Here is a 16,481-nt window from a genome sequence, read left to right on the forward strand (position 1 = left end):
AGGATAAACTGCAGATTTGCTTTACTGTGTGTGGTTATCTATAAGACCTTATATTGTATGCGGTGGGAGAACAGGTTGGATTTTCCTGAGTTCTGTGTATCCCGCGGGCCAGCACACAACAGCCATTAACATTTGCTGAGTGTGGCTTAGTGGCAGAACCTTTGTCTAACATGTGGGAGATCCCGGGTTTGTTTTCTGTCCCTAAAAACAAAGAAACAAAAGTAACAATAAAATTGCTAGATTTAAGCTTGAGCAAGTGGCAGCAAAGAAGGGGTAAGGTCCTAGTGTAGATAAGTAAAGACCAGCAGGGACACAGAGCACGTGTGTGTCTGTGTGTGTGTGTGTCTGTGTGTGTGTGTGTCTGTGTGTGTGTGTGTGTGTGTGTATGTGTGTGTGTCTGTGTGTGTGTGTCTGCACAGCCCTTCGTTGCTAGCATCCCATCCTGTTGATCCGTGTCACCTGCTATCATGTTTGAGCAGGTCAGTCTTCATTCAGAGATTTGTCCTGTATCGATGCTGCTTAGTATGGTGTTGGGACCTTAGGTGGGATGTTTTAGCGCAGAGCTGGCATGAGAATTGTACTATCTGTTCTTCCTCTTGCACAGGGCATCATTTGATTAGAAATATGGAAATATGTCTGCAGTGGTGAACTGGCCAAGTTACAAAGACTGTGAGGCTAGCTAAGGAGTCTGGACTTTGTGGGGACCTAGGGAAGAGTTATATCTTTAGCAGGCTTTCTTTCTTTCTTTCTTTCTTTCTTTCTTTCTTTCTTTCTTTCTTTCTTTCTTTCTTTCTCTCTTTCTTCCTTCCTTCCTTCCTTCATTTCTTCCTTCTTCATTTCTTCCTTCCTTTTTTCCTTCCTTCCTTTTTCCTTTCAAGACAGTGTCTGAATGGGTAGCCCAGGTTAGCCTTCAACTCATGAACCTCCTGCCCAGCCTCCTGAATATTGATTATCGACACATACGGCCACACCCAGCTGTGGAAGCTTTTAAATAAAGAATGGTATTTGTAAATTGTGGTATAAATTTAATTGTGTATTACTATTTATTTAAAGTAAACATGGAGAGTACATTTAGTTTTAGGGAATAGAAGTGGAAGGAGTCATTTCTAACAGACTCACAGGGCTGCCATTAGGCTAGATGCTGAGGGTCCAGATGGAACTAAGACACTGACAGATGAAATGAGATCATTGCCTAAGTTAGGGTCAACTTGAGGGTTATTGTCACTTTCTTGAATACTGGAAAGTAAGTGGGTTGAAAGAGTTGTTGATGGCATCACCTCAGAACTACAAAGGTTGAGGCTGAGGAGATGGCTCAGTGAGTGTGCTTGCTCTGCAAACATGAACAAGGACCTGAGTTCAAATCTCCAGCATCCATGTAAAAAACCAGGTGTGGCTGCATGCATCTTTAACCCCAGCACTGTGGTGGGTAGAGAGACTACCCAAAGGGAACAGGGCTTCTCTGTGTAGCCCAGGCTCTCCTGGAACTTACCCTAGATCAGGCTGCCCTCCAACTTAGAGATCCATCTGCCTCTGCCTCCAGAGCAACCAGAATTAAAGTCATGGCTCCCAGAAGCAGGGAGCTGTAAATCAATTGTTACAGATAGGAGACTGAGACGCTGGAGCTGGCTTTATAGACTAAGAGATTTAGTCTTCTTGGCCTTAGAACCAAGAGAGCTGTTTCCTAAGGAAGAACTTTCTACTGAAAGTGAACTTCAGTGATAGCAGCAATAGCAGTGATAGCAGTGATAGCAGTGATGCCCTGGTGTAGGGAGTTATTCTGTGGCTGTTACATTGTCTATGTTCCAGGAAATACCCCTCATGCATGCTAATGTATGTATACAAGCAAAGTTAAATACAGCGAGTCAAAAGAAAAGAAAAGGAAAGGAAAGGAAAGGAAAGACATCAAGGGCTGGAGAGATGGCTCAGCGGGTAAGAGCACTGACTACTCTTCCAAAGGTCCTGAGTTCAATTCCCAGCAACCACATAATGGCTCACAACCATCTGTAATGAGATGCCCTCTTCTGGAGTGTCTAAAAAAAGACAGTTACAGTGTATTTACATATAATAATTAAATCTTTTTTTTTTAAAGATTTATTTATTTATTATATGTAAGTACACTGTAGCTGTCTTCAGACACCAGAAGAGGGTGTCAGATCTCTTTACAGATGGTTGTGAGCCACCATGTGGTTGCTGGGATTTGAACTCATGACCTTCGGAAGAGCAGTCAGTGCTCTTACCCACTGAGCCATCTCTCCAGCCCAATAAATAAATCTTTAAAAAAAAAAAAAAGACATCAAAGTATGAGGGGCTTTGATAAAGAAGGAAGAAGGTTTCAGGGAGCCAGGCGGTGGTGGCGCATGCCTGTAATCCCAGCACTTGGGAGACAGAGGCAGAGGATTTCTGAATTCGAGGCCAGCCTGGTCTACAGCGTGAGTTCCAGGGCAGCCAGGGCTACACAGAGAAACCTTGTCTCAAAACCCACCCACCCACCCACCCCCAAAAAAAAGAAAAAAGAAAAGAAAGGTTTCAGGAAGACATGGGAAAGGTCTGGCAAGATAGCGAGAGGGAGAGGAGCTCACTACCAAGTCTGAAAACCCCAGGATCCAGGGCAGAAGGAGAGAACTAACTCCTACAAGTTGTCTTCTGACCTTGAAAACACATACACTCTGAATATTTCTAGAAAGACATGCTTGAGAGTGAATTCTAAGGTACCAGGCAAGATACATATATCTAAGTCTAGATAGAAGAGACAATGCAGGAGGCTCAAACACTTGTCTGGATGTGTGGAGCACAGGGCCCATTTGGTTGTGAGATGAATTCTTCTTGTAAGTTCAAGGCCAATCTCGGCTGCCTAGAGACCCTATTGGGGTGCGTGGGAGGAGAGATGCCTTTCATTTGGAGACAGCATAAGCATCCTTAGCCTAGAGGGCAAGGAGGGAGTTCCAGGGACTGGGATTGAGACAGCAGGCAAAAACTGTCATTTCCCCCCACTCCCTAATTCTTTACATAATGTATCTGTTTATTATTTATCATCTATCTCTCTACCTATCTATTCTGGGAATTGACCTTTGGATACCAGGCTACTGAGCTACATCCTTAGCCCTTTATTATTTATTTATTTATTTTGCTTTTTTTTTTTTGGATTGGGGGGGTTGTTTTGTTTTGTTTGTTTTTTGGGGGGGGGTTTGTTTGTTTTTTTGGTTGTTTTTTTGGTTTTTTGGATTTGGTTTTTTTGAGACAGGGTTTCTCTGTATATAGTCCTGGCTGACCTGGAACTCACTCTGTAGACCAGGATGGCCTTGAACTCAGAAATCCACCTGCCTCTGCCTCCCAGAGTGCTGGGATTACAAGCGTGTGCCACCACCACCCAGCTATCCTTAGCACTTTAAAATTTGTATTTTGAAATGGAGTCTCTAACTTACCCAGGTTGGTTCTGAACTCAGTCAAACCCAGGCAGACCTTAGCCTTTTGCTCCTCCTGCCTCAGAGTCCCAAATAGCCGGCCATTACAGTCCGAGCCGCCAGGCCAGGCACCCTAATCTTCTAACCACCCGTCCCCTCCCCCCTCTTTTGTGTGTGTTCCTTTAAGACAGGGTTCCATGTGGCCCAGAACTGGCCTGATAGCTTGAACTCAATCTGGAGTTGAAGCTAGCCTTTGAGTTCCTGATCCTTCTGCCTCAGTCTCCAGAAGGTTAAAGAAAGAACAGACTCTAGTCAATTTACTCAGCTCTCTAAGGACAGATGAAGAACCAAGGGCCACGGCTCACAAGACTATCCAAGCATGTAGATTTCCAGCCCACCTGGAACCCCTTCATTCTGTAAAAGCCCTTCTCACCCCTCCCCGTAGACACAAAAGTTTTCTCTATTTTCCCTAAAGCCAGCCCTGTAAATCTACTTCCTGGCCATAACTCTTGTCACCTGTTTTTCCCATAGAGAAGTGATCATGAACCTTATATTCCAGTAACAAAGTCTGAGTGAGAATCCCTGGATGTAATAATGGCTAATCTATCGCAGCTGCATATATTTCCTGTTACAATCTAGCATGTGGTGGTGATCATTTGCCCCGTAAGTGTGGCTAGCTAGCCCACAGGACGGGAAATAACCATGCTTACCAACCACATGAACTCCAACTCATACAAGTAACGTGAACTCCAATTCCAGATGGTATACGTACCACTGTCTGGCCTGGGAGGCTCTGGGAGCCCTGTGGCATACTCGGCCTTCTGCCTAGGAGTCACTGTTACCTTCCCGACTCTGGGATGGTGGACCCATAGATCCGAGGTTGGTTCATTTTATCCAAAGTGTTCAAAAGCTCTCAATGTTCCGTGGCAACAACATTCACAGCAGATTAATCAATGTTGGCCAAATGCTAGAGCCAAAAGAGACCAGTACCAGTGTAGGGCTTCTAGGACGAGCCGAGTTCTCGACAACGACGAAAGCTTTTCCTTACGTCCTAGTGACTTTGCTGCTGCGTGAGGGTGCACTGTGACTGAGAACGACCTTGGAGGAAAGGGTTTCTTTGGCTCACGTTTCCTGGTTCACAGCCAACGGAGGGAAGCTAAGGCAGGGACTCAAACGGGGCAGGAACCAGGAGTGGGAGCTGCTGCCTGGGCCATTGAGGGGTGATGCTTACTGGCTTTCTCCCCTTGGGTTGCTCAGCCTGAGTTCTTATAGAACCCCAAACCATAAGGCCAGAGGTGATCCGAGGGCTGAGTTCTCCTACATTAATCACTAAAAAAATGCCCTACAGGTCTGTCTGCCTGCATGTCTACAGCCTGATCTTATAGAGGCGTATATTTCTCTTTACTTTTTTGAGACAGAGTGTCTCTGTGTTGTGTTGGCTGTCCTGTAACCCTGTAGACCAGGCTGCCTCCAATTCACAGAGATCTACCTGTCTGTGCCTCCCAAGTGCTGAGATAAAAGATGTGTATCAACACCGCCTGCTGAGGCACATTTTTTTTTTTCAGTTGAAAAAAAAATTCTTATCCTCTCAGATGGTTCTAGCTTTTGACAAGTTTACATAAAACTAGCCAGAACACCTTGGAAGAAGGTTGACTTTCAAAACAGTACATACAGAGGGAACATGATTTCAAGAAAAGAGAAAGGGTGGGAAACTTGTAAAGGAAAACTGTGTATTTCAGGAAAGGGTTAAGAACACTAGAGAAACAATACAGGACTATTTCCAAACTCAGAGGTGGGAAGAGCTTGTACTCAACGCAGCAAGGATTATTAGACAATGTTCCTGCAAGTGGGATCTGAAGTAGTCATGTGCCAGTGGCCAGTGTTCCTCAGCATAGACGCCAGGGCTGACATCTGGGGATATTACAGAAAACCTCAACTATGGCAAATAATAGGGTTTATAACTCAAGACAGGTCTGGCCTTTTGCTTCTATCCCTGTCATAAATACTATTTAGTACATGGGAAAAGGTCGATTGTATTGTGAGGAATTCAGACTGATACCGTGCTGTTTCCTAATTTCTTCTGTAATATTACTGTCCATTTATCTCCTCAAGCTGGAATCTGGTATAACACCAAGATAATAGGCCAGATGGAGTCATTATTCAAAACTAAGAGTTACAGTAATTCAGATATTGAAGAGCAGTCTCTCCTCAGTTGGAGCTTTCGTCCCACAGGAGGTGATTGCCAGAACTCTTGTCGGCCAGATAAAAGGCTAGAGTTAAAGAGTAAGGAACTATCTGAGGTGCATGAGACAACAAAGTGTTCTATCAAGGTCAAACGACTGTAAACACAGAAAACACCTCATCCGATGCTTAAGGAGTGAGTTGACACATTTGGAGGGACTCGCTGGGTTGGGATGCCTTCTTTCTTGATCTGCCCCTCCCACCTCATTAGGCAGAACTGTGTTCCTGATTATTAGGTATTAGGTATTGTGGTCCTATTAGTAAACATCTCATTGTAAATATATTTCACAGAGAGTTCAAAAAGAAGAAAAGGTCAGTTCCAGATTATGATGGCTAGTAATTTTGATAAGATCCACGAGTTTGTTTTCGAATAGCTTTACTGGCTCTCCTGAAGACCCTATCTACATCACTGTGCTTTTAAGTGTTTCCAGTTCTTTCAACACACAACACTGCACAGTAGTGATTGTTTTTCCCCTCCTCTAGAGTTTAGGTGAGAGCTAGAGGCCAACCTGGTCTACAAAGCGAGTTTCAGCTACAGAGAAACCCTGTCTCGAAGAACCAAGCAAAAGCCTGGTGGGTAAAAAGTTCCCCTGTTAACTGCTGTGACTACTGTGGTTATCGATGCAGCGCCATGGTTAACACTCTCTGATCGTTTTTGTTACTGGAATGTAAGGTCCATGCTCACTGCTCTAGGGGGAAAACTAGTGATAGAAACTGTGGCAAAAAGTACACTTCCACCGCTGGCCTTAAAGGAAAGGCCTTAAAAGTTTTAAGACTCAGCGTGGACCACCTCCGGCTCGCCAAAGCTTGGTCCGACCACGCCCACTTAGTCTCTTGCACGGGCCCGCGCTCTGCCCCGCCTTCCGGTCCCGCCCCTTCCGCTGGCTGGACGTCCGGTCCGCGTGCACGCTCGCGGGTCCCGCCTGTGTGCAGCGAGCCAGCCAGTAAGCGCCGCGGAGATTGGGCTAGCGACCGAGGCTAAGGCCGAGTCGGAGCCCCGGTAGGTAGCGGCGCGGGTGAAGGGAAGCCGCCTGCTCCGGGAGGGGGCGGGCCGGGCGGGGTGGCAGCCGCGAGCAACCGCTTTGTTTCCTCGGGTGGCGCCGCGCGGGGCCGGGATCTGCGCGGGAGACCACCGCCGGAGCGCGGGATGCTGCGGCCGGGTTGGTGCATTGTGCGCACCTATTTTTCTTTCTTTCTTTCTTTCTTTTTTTTTTTTTTAAAAAAGCACATATTTGTAGCTCACCCCTGGGGCTTACAAGCGCGTTTAATCATCATCCTGATAACAAACCTGCGAAACCAAGTGTTCTCCCCAGGTATAGCCTTGGAAACGGAGGAACGAAAACGTTTATACCTGGAAAGGGATGGAAAATCTGAGATTCCGGCCAAAGCCTCTGCGCTTTAGGGCTCTGTGGTCCGACTCAGTTTTGATTTATGAATCCAACCTCTGCCTTTTGCAATCATATGACCTTCCTCACCTTTGCCACCCTTAGTTTTGCTTATCTGAAAAATGGGAATGCAACCCATCTCAAAATGGTGGTAGATGCTGTTTTGTATCTACCACCTGATTTTCAGACCTTGTGTTTCATGGCTTCCTTCCCCAGGGAAGCTAGACTAGTTGGTTATTTGAAATCTTTTAGTTTAATTTAGGTCTGTGGATGGCACGAGTCTCCCACTCATCCACTAGTAAAAGCTCTCAAAGAAGGATCTAGGCCAGCGTGACTACATAATGGAAGACCTTTGGCCCCAGAGGAAGCGGAGACACAGCATCCCCGGTGTTAACTTACATAGTTTTCACCACTATTGTGATGACCCTGAATTACAACCCATTGTGTTTCAATTTTAAAGATGATACATTTGAATGTTTTCCATTTTGAGTTCGTGTGGGTTTGTGTATGTGTATGTTTTAACCTACAGCTTGGTAAACTGGGAGCTAACCCCATATGGAGTCAGGTTAACTGAACGTCAGAGAGGCTAAAAATATGGCAACAGTGAAACGTTTATGGTCGTGCAAGAACCAAAAATGAGTTCAGGATCCAAGGCTGTGTAACGCCAAGGTGTTTCGGAGGCGCGTTTGTTACAGTTCCATCCTTGACCTAGCAGCAGCTTTGACTGCCGGTACTGCATGTGCACTTTGCTTGTACACAACAGAGTTCTGTGTCTACAGAAACATTAATTTGCTTACAGAAAACAGAGCCTTTTGATATTACATTTTTCCTCAGCATCTGTGAAATAAGCACATCTTTGGACAATTTTGGGTTAGAGTGTTTTTTGTTTTTTAAAGATTTATTTATTAGATGTAAGTACACTGAAGCTGTATTAAGACACACCAGAAGAGGGCGTCCCATCTTACTATGGATGGTTGTGAGCCACCATGTGGTTACTAGGATTTGAACTCAGGACCATCGGAAGAGCAGTCAGTGATCTTAACTACTGAGCCATCTCTCCAGTCCCCTAGATTGTTTTATCTTGCCGGGCATAATGGTGCACACCTTTAATCCCAGCACTTTGGAGGCAGAGGCAGGTGGCTTTCTTAGAGGCCAGCCTGGGCTACATAGGAGACCTGTCTTAAGAAGTGAGAGAGGATTTTTTTTTTAATTTATTTATTTTGGTGTTTTGTTTTGTAACAGGATTTCATGTGGCCTAGGCTGGTTTGAAGTTACTTTGTAGCTAAGACTATTTATTTATTTTGAGTTGAGGGTGTCCTGGTCATGCTGGCTCCCAGCAGCCTAGCAATGTAGTAGCTGAGGCTGGAGCTCAGGCGTCCATCTCTAAAATGATGGTGGGCACAGAGGCAGACTGTGTTAGTGCAAGGCAAGAGAAAAGCCCTTTAACATAATCTCTACCATTACCTCTGTGTCTGTATGTGTGTTGGAATATCAGCTTTCTAAAATAAGCCAAGGGTTGTGGTCCAAACCTGCAGTCCCAGCACTTGGAAGGGAGAGGTTGGAGGAATAGTTCGGGATGATTCTGGGATATGTAATCAGTTGGTGGTCCGCTTGGCTACATGAGACCCTATCTAAAAACCAAATAACAAGAAATTTACTTTTTTTTTTTTTTTTTTTTTGGCAGTACTAGGGATTGAACCCAGGGTAACGCTTGCTGACCAAGTATACTCTGTCGAGGAGCTGCATTCACAGTCCAAGAATGTGTCTTTTTTTTTTTTTTTTTAATGTTTTTCCCTGCCCAAGTGTGCACTATAAAGTGTATTTGGTACCCTTGGAGTCAGAAGAGGGGAGGGACTGGAACTGGAGTTGTGGGTGATTGTGAACCACCATGGGGATGCTGAAATTTGAACCTGGGTCCTCGGCAAGCACAGCCAGTGCTCCTAACGCCAGGACATCTCTCCAGCCATTGAGCAACTTCTTGTTGTTTTGTTTTTCAAGACAGTGTTTCCTTGTATAGCCCTGGCTGTCCTGGAGCTCACTCTGTAGACCAGGCTGGCCTCAAACTCAGAAATCCACCTGCCTCTGCCTCCCAAGTGCTGGGATTAAAGGTGTGCGCCACCACTACCCTACCCAAGCAACTTTTTAAAAACTTTTAATTACAAATATATTTTGAAGGAAAATAAAATTTTGGAGGAAGATCTGTTAATTGTTAAGCCAGGCTTGATGTATATCACCTTTTAATCCCAGCACTTAGGAGGCAGAGGCAGAATCAGAGGCCAGCCTGGTCTACAGAGCAAGCCCCAGGGCAGTCAGGGCTACACAGAGCCCTACGGTTTGTCACCGTTAGTAGAATTTTTGCATATTAAACTTCTATTTAATTGGAGAAAAACCCTAAGAGCTGCATACAGTAGCTGCCCTGTTACCTTGCTGCTGTTACATATTGACTGGTTAAGGGAAAGGACTGAGAGACTTGTGAAGATTCTCCCATTTCGTCTTCCCTAGCGCTGGGATTAGCCATGAGGCACCATGCCCAGCTACTTGTTTGTATTAAAATGGCAGAAGTAGCTCATGGGGGGAAGTGGGGATGGAATTTGTAAAATGCTTTAGTCCAACAGAAGGAGGGAAATTACCTACGGGAGCAGCCCGTTCCTGGCTGCAGGGCAGCCCAACGCCTGCCGTTCAGTTAGGGAAAGTGCTGGGGTTGGTTTGTGTAAGACACGATCATAAAGGGAACACTCACAAGCCACCACTGCTTTGTCCTATTTAGGTCACACGAGAGGAAACTATTATCTTAAAAGCTGATATATTTTCCATAAATGAAGGCTTGACGTGAAAAATGATTGCTCTTGTGTCTGTACAAATCCCCAGAGCAACTCACGGGGAAAGTGTCGGCTTTCTAGCAAAAGTTCAGGCTGGAGGCAGTGAGCAAGTGAGTCACTCGGCCTCCCATCAGCACTGTGGCTACAAAGGCTCTCCCAGCCCTAAGCCATTAAAGCTATGCCCTTCATGTCATCTGCTTACAAACCTCTGCAAAGCCACCCCTACACACACACACACACACACACACACACACACTGTGGTTAAAGAGCTTGTTAACTTTGTGCATATTTAAGTTAACTCTTAGGGTGAAGTTTAAGCAGAAAGATGAAGATGTGGTTTTGCCTGAGCAGAGATCTAATTTTGTTACTGTTTCATTATGATTCTAAAATTTATTTGTAGGATATTGTCAAAGAACCCCAGGATTTAAACATGCCTCCTCAGGAACGAAATTGTAACATCTAATGTTACAAGATAAAATGGAAAGTTTTTCTTTAAAAGTTAAGGTGTGGGGGCTGGAGAGCCCAGCGGTTAAGAGCACTACTGACTGCTCTTCCGGAGGTCCTGAGTTCAATTCCCAGCAACCACCTGGGGGCTCATAACCATTCGTAATGGAATTCCAGGCCCTTTTCTGGTGTGTCTGAAGACAGCTGCAGTGTGCTCATATACATAAAATAAATCTTTTTTTTAAAAGTCAACGTGTAGAAGAATAGAGTGGAAAATGCTTATTTAGAAATCTTTATAGTTAGAGATGACATTAAATTGAAAGTAACCTTCCTAAAAATTTAATTGTACGAGCTATAATTGGTCATCTGAAGTCATTGGACACAGTTTTAGGACATTCTTTTCTTTTTCTTTTTTTGAGCCAAGGTTTCTCCGTGCCTTGGCTGTCCTGGAACTAACACTAGAGCCCAGGCTGGCCTCGAACTCACAGAGATCCTCTTGCCTCTGCGTCCCTAGTGCTGGGATAACAGGCGTGCGCCACCACGAGTGGCCTTCTTTTCTATTTTTAATTCTAAAAACTATATTGGATTTATAAGCTGTTACCTTGCCATTAAAGTTCAATTTTCAGGCCTGGGCAGATGGCTCTGTGGGTAAAAACACTTAACTGTGCAAGTGTGAGCACCTGAGTTTGGATCCGCAGCTAGGCACTGTTGAAGCCTGGAGCACAGGAGCAGAGCCGGGTCCCTGGGGTGAGCTGCCTAGCTTTGGGTTTAGGGAAAGACCTTAAACAGAGTAAAGTGGAATGATGCAGCTAGGTACCCGACACCCTGCAGCCTCTGTCCAGACCTGTGTACCCACCACATAGAAAGGCACTTGTCAAGTTTTAGATTTAGTTACTTTCTGTTATGGATGCTGCACACTACACGTGTGCCTGAATCCAGAAGAAGAGAAGACAGTTGGATCCCCTGGAACGTGAGTTGCAGATTTTTACGTTTGAATTCTAAAATGCCCCCCACCTCCTAAAAAAAAGAAAAAAAGGAAGAAAAGAAAACTGTTAAGGTCGGGTGTAGTGGTACACACCTTTGATTCCAGCATTCAAGAGGCAGAGGCAGGTGGATCTCTGTGAGTTCAGGGCCAGGCTGGTCTTCATGGTAAGTTCCAGGACAGGGCTATATAGAGGGACCCTGTCTTGAAAAAGAACATCAAAAATAAAGAAAGAAAAGGCCGTAAGCGCATCCCTGCCATTCTGCCTGTTGATGGAGAGCAGTTGGTAATTCAGCATTGATAGTTTCTTTGACTTTGTTTTGCCTTTGAGTGGGCCTCACTGTGTAACCCTGGGCTAGCTCCACACTGATTTCTACCTGTGTTCTGGGCTCTCAGCTGTGTGCTGTCACACTTGGCTTAGCATTGTTGATTCTAAAATTAAGACATCAATTTGGAAAAAGTGATGCTCACGTTCCGCCTGTTAGCCAAGACAGAACACATCTGTAAGAGTGAGCAAGCACTGTGTGTCTGGCTTCTGGGCATGCAGATTTGTTCACAGCATTTCAAGTAAAAGAGAAGGGGACTGGTGGGAGGGATGGGGAGCCCAGAGAGTTTGCTGCCCTGGCAGAGGACCCAAGTTTGATCCCCAACACCCACACTGGACAGTTCAGCCACCTGTAATTTCAACTCCAGAGGATTTGATGCCTTCTGTTCTACACACACACACACACACAGCATATTATACTTATAAAACTATATACACATGAAATAAGTAGAAGATCAGGGTTGGAGAGATGGCTCAGTGGGTAAAGGTGCCCACTGCCAAGCCTGACAGCCTGAGTCCGGTCTCTGGGATCCACGTGGTGGAAGGAGGAAACACTCCCTGCCGGGCCACAGGCATCATCCATGACACGTGAACACGCACACAATAAAATGTACTAAGTCAGGCGATGCAGTGGTGGCGCACGCCTGTAATCCCAGCACTCTGGGAGTTCCAGGACAGCCAGGGCTACACAGAGAAACCCTGTCTTGACAAAAAAAAAAATTGCTGAGTAGCAATGAGTTACTGTGACGAAAGAGTCTGTGCCTGACAAGAGCACTAGGATAGGTCTGAGGGGAGTAGGTGAAAGGTCAGAGATAGAAACCAGGCAGGCCCACCACAATGGCTTTGTCCTAGAGTCCCACCAGATTCTCTTAATTTTAAAACAACAAAAAACCAGTTGGAGAGGTGGCTCTGCAGTTAAGACCAATTGATATTTTCGGAGAGGAGCAAGGCTTTGGTTCCCAGTCACAGCCTAACTCACTCCAACTCCAGGAAAGCCAAGGCCTCTTTGGGCCACTGACAGCAGCAGGCATGCATGTGTTACACATGCACACAAGTAGGCAAAGCACCCATAAAAACAAAATAGTTCCTTGGTATACACATGCTTTTATTTTTGGAGATGAATACAAAATGCGTAATAATGAGATAATATTATTGTTTAGGATTGTACATGCTGTCGCCAAGCTTGACAGCCCCACCCCCAATAGGTAATTTTAAAACGTTTAACATTAAATCTTGGGGCTAGCCTTGAACTCTTTAGACTAGCCTGACCTAGGACAGATCTGCCTGTTTGCCTCCTGAGTGTGGGATCAAAGGCGTGCGCCACCACCCACCTAGGTATTTTGTTATAAATTGCTTTGTGTGTGTTGTGTGTAGGTCAGAGGACAACTTGCAGAGGTAGAGACAGTGTCTCCCTCCACCCTGTAGGTCCTGGGGGCAGAACTGAAGTCATCAGACTTGGCAGCTTACCTTTACACTCCAGGCAGACCTCCCACGGCCCAGCCTTGACCTTCTGACCTCCCTGCCTCTGGCTCCATAGTTCTGAGATTCCACGTGTGAGCCACCACCCTGATGACACAGCGCTAGGATCCCATCCAGGCTTGCGCGGGCCGCTCCCCCTCCCTCCCATGCTGGACAAGCAGCCTACCAGCCAAGCTAAGTTTTCTATGAGCCCGCCGTTTGTCTGTCCATCAACAGTTCAGTGTACACAGCCCAGGTGTGCAGGTACTGCTCGGCACTTTGCGTTGTGCTTAAGAGGTGTGTGTGTGTGTGTGTGTCTCGGATATTCAGGACTCAGGGTGTGATGAAGTCTTGAGCTGCAGTACAGATGAGCACTAGAAGAAACACCTTGGCTTCATTTTTAATCATGTTGACCATGCACATTCATAATAACTTTTACTGCCACCAAATTTTTGTAACACACACACACACATTCAGTTACACAGCCGCATGTGTAACTATAGTTTACGTGGCTGAGTTCTAATGGTGTGTCAGGTGGGGATGAACTAGTAAGTGCTGTGAAGAGAAGCAAAGCAGGCGGGAGAGCAAACAGGATGCTGGGATTTTTGGTTTGGTTTTTCGGAATGGTTTCTTCATGTAACCTTGGCTGTCCTGGAACTCATTCTGTAGACCAGGCTGGCCTGGAGCTCACAGGAAGCTGTTGTATACGTTTGACAATGGTGAGGCAGAGAAAAGAGTTGAGTGGAGAGTTCTGGCTTGCTTTTTAATCTAATACTATTGATAAGTATGTCTGTGTCTGAGAGTGAGGGCGTCTGCTCTCAGGGTACTTAGGTCAGCTGAGGAGTTGGTTCCCCTTCCCAAGGGTCCCGGATTATCAGACTCGGGCAGAGAGGCCCCCTGACCTACTGAACCTTCTCACTGGAGGGATGTTCTCTTTGCTGGGACTGCTCAGCCTGGTCAAGCAGCCCTGACCAGCAAGGAGAGCTACTTAGGAGGACAGTGGGAACCCATGGTAGGCGCCTGTGCCCCTGAGCCTAGGTTTTGACTTACTGAGGGGATTCCTGGACAGTTGTTTGTTTTGTTTTGCTTTTCGGGGGGGGGGGGGTCTCTGTGTAGCCCTGGATGTCCTGAAACTTTCTCTGTATACCAGGCTGGCCTCAAACTCAAAGACCCACCCACTCTACCTCCCTAAGGCTGGGATTAAAGGCATGCACCCTTTAATCCACTGCCCAAGTTCCTGGAGAATTTTAAGCTCTGGGCTGATCTGGGCTGATCTGAACCGACACTGTTGGACCAGCAGGTTTGATCCCTGGAGTCCAGTGGCCTGAGGAATCCACTCCCAGAGGTTGTCACAGCACCTCCACACTCAAGCTGTGACACTCCAAGCTTCCCCTACCCCTGTTTTCCTCCTCCTACATTTCCTTCCTTCCTTTATTCCTGAAATGGACTCTTACCTGTGTCCCCAAGAAAGACAGGAGGCTTCAGTGACTAAGTGACATCACATCCAGTGACTGGGTAACATCACATTCTGCATTGGGAAGATGAAGTGACCATGACCTCTGTCCTCTAATTTAATTTTGACTGGACTCCTGTGAGAAGTCATTACTGATCCTACTTTTTACTCAATTAAAGGGAAGTTCTGAACGCAGAAGGAAATTGCCCAAAGCCTTTCTGATTACAAAGCCTCTTAACGTGGGCCTTCCCCATGACTGCTTTTCTGCATTACTGTCTGCATAGCAGTCCGGTCCACGCCCAGGCATAGATGCTCTTGGGGTGTGGTTTGTGATGAGACCATCTTCTCCCATCATTTGCTGTTGGCCATGGGTGGAAGGAAAGGGAACCGATTCCTGACCGCCTCTGACCATTCCCTCCAGGTAAGAGAAAGAGCCCAGAGAAAGAAGACTTAATAGACCTAGCAGAGAGGAGAACTTGGACTCTGGTTTGAACAGCAAGCGCTCACCAATAATGACTGATTAGGAGTGGAGAAAGTGTGTAAAAATAGCGCTTAATAGTTAACCAGCAAACAATATATTTTTGCAGTCATTAGTTCCACAAGAAAATAATTGGGTCCCAAGACAGGAATGACTCGTTTTCTTGAATGATTATATTGATCATTGGAGGAAAATGGATACATCCTTTCTGGAGAGCAATTGAAAGAGAGAAGTGGCCAGACGTGCCCGTGTGACACCCTGAGGAGGGAGCTTCATACTAATGAGCAGCCAGGTCCTGGCAGAGGGGACGCCTGCCACCCTATTCCGCTTTTCCTGGGAAAGAGGGCGTGGTTACCCAAGTGTCAGTTCTTCCTGTTTAACCCACTGAGTACTTTGAGGTCATACATCAGTTTCTAGCTCCTGGTCATTCATTCCGTAAGTAGTTGCCAGAGACTCCCTCCAACTGGGCATGGTTATACACACCTGCTATCCCAGGTAAAGAGAATAGCCAGAAGTTAGAGGCTAGCCTAGGCCACATTGGAAGACCACATCTCACAAAACATCCCCTTTACACAAAAGTATGTGCCCTTAGTTCCAAATTACATATGAAGAAACTGAGTTGAAGAAAGGTTAAGTGGCTTACTAATGTTGCCCACCTATTAAATGAGATGTTGAACATCAGACAAGATGCTGTGGGTGGGAACAAGTTAGACATGGTTTCATGGAACTTGTTTTATCTTTAAAATAGTCATGCACAGGGGCTGACAGACGACCCAGGGAGCTTGTCTTGGTCTCATAGGGGACCCAAGTTTGATTCCCTGCAACCAGCTGCCTGTAATTTCAGCTCCAAGGGTATTGTAGTGGCTATTCCTGGTTGTCAACTTGACTATATCTGGAATGAACTACAGTCTAGAATTGGAAGGCTCACCTATGATCCTAGTTTGGAGGCTCAGATATAAGTTTCTGACCTGGATCTTGGCATGGAGACCTTGAAGCATAGTGACTAAGACAAATTGGTACCAGTGTAGTGGGCTATTCCTGTGTCAACCTGACCATGTCTTGGGGAGGACTGTGGAAGGACTTTGGAACTTTGAGCTAGAATAGAAAAGCCATTAGAATATTAAGAGCTTGGTGAAAAGTTCTGTAGGAGCTTGGAAGACAATGTTAAGAACAGTCCAAAAGATGGAGGCCTGGCTTGTGAAATTTCAGAGGGAAGATTAAAGACTATTACAGTGGCCGTGTTTTGATTGTGAAGATTCTGTGGTTTTGGTTAGCTGAAGAATCAGCTGTGAGTAACAAGATACCAGAACCACTAAAAAGCAGCCCTTTGTGTTACTAGGACTATTGATGCTGGTTAGCTGGAGCTAAGATTAATCACGGTTAGCCGTGATTAAGAAGAGACCAACATCACTGAGGTGAAATCTTCTGGGAGGTGTTTTCTGAGAGCACAGAGTGTGTTCCAGAGATAGCCACAGTTGTATTTTGTGCTGTAGCT

General features: G+C 45.8%; 1 protein-coding gene across 3 annotated transcripts in view; it reads left to right on the forward strand.

Annotated features, from left to right (window-relative positions):
• The window catches only part of Dcakd (dephospho-CoA kinase domain containing), a 34,498-nt gene that overhangs the window by 5,937 nt on the left and 12,080 nt on the right, over positions 1-16,481 (forward strand). Inside the window, exon 1 of one of the 3 annotated variants that reach the window (XM_052197743.1) lies at positions 6,523-6,642. The exons of the other annotated variants lie outside the window; for them this stretch is intronic. The gene's annotated coding sequence lies outside the window, so the exon portion shown is untranslated. Of the gene's footprint in view, positions 1-6,522; positions 6,643-16,481 lie in introns of those variants that run through there. 3 annotated transcript variants of the gene reach the window in all.

Source organism: Apodemus sylvaticus, chromosome 10 (genome assembly GCF_947179515.1).
Source record: "Apodemus sylvaticus chromosome 10, mApoSyl1.1, whole genome shotgun sequence".
Taxonomy (NCBI): Eukaryota; Metazoa; Chordata; class Mammalia; order Rodentia; family Muridae; genus Apodemus; species Apodemus sylvaticus.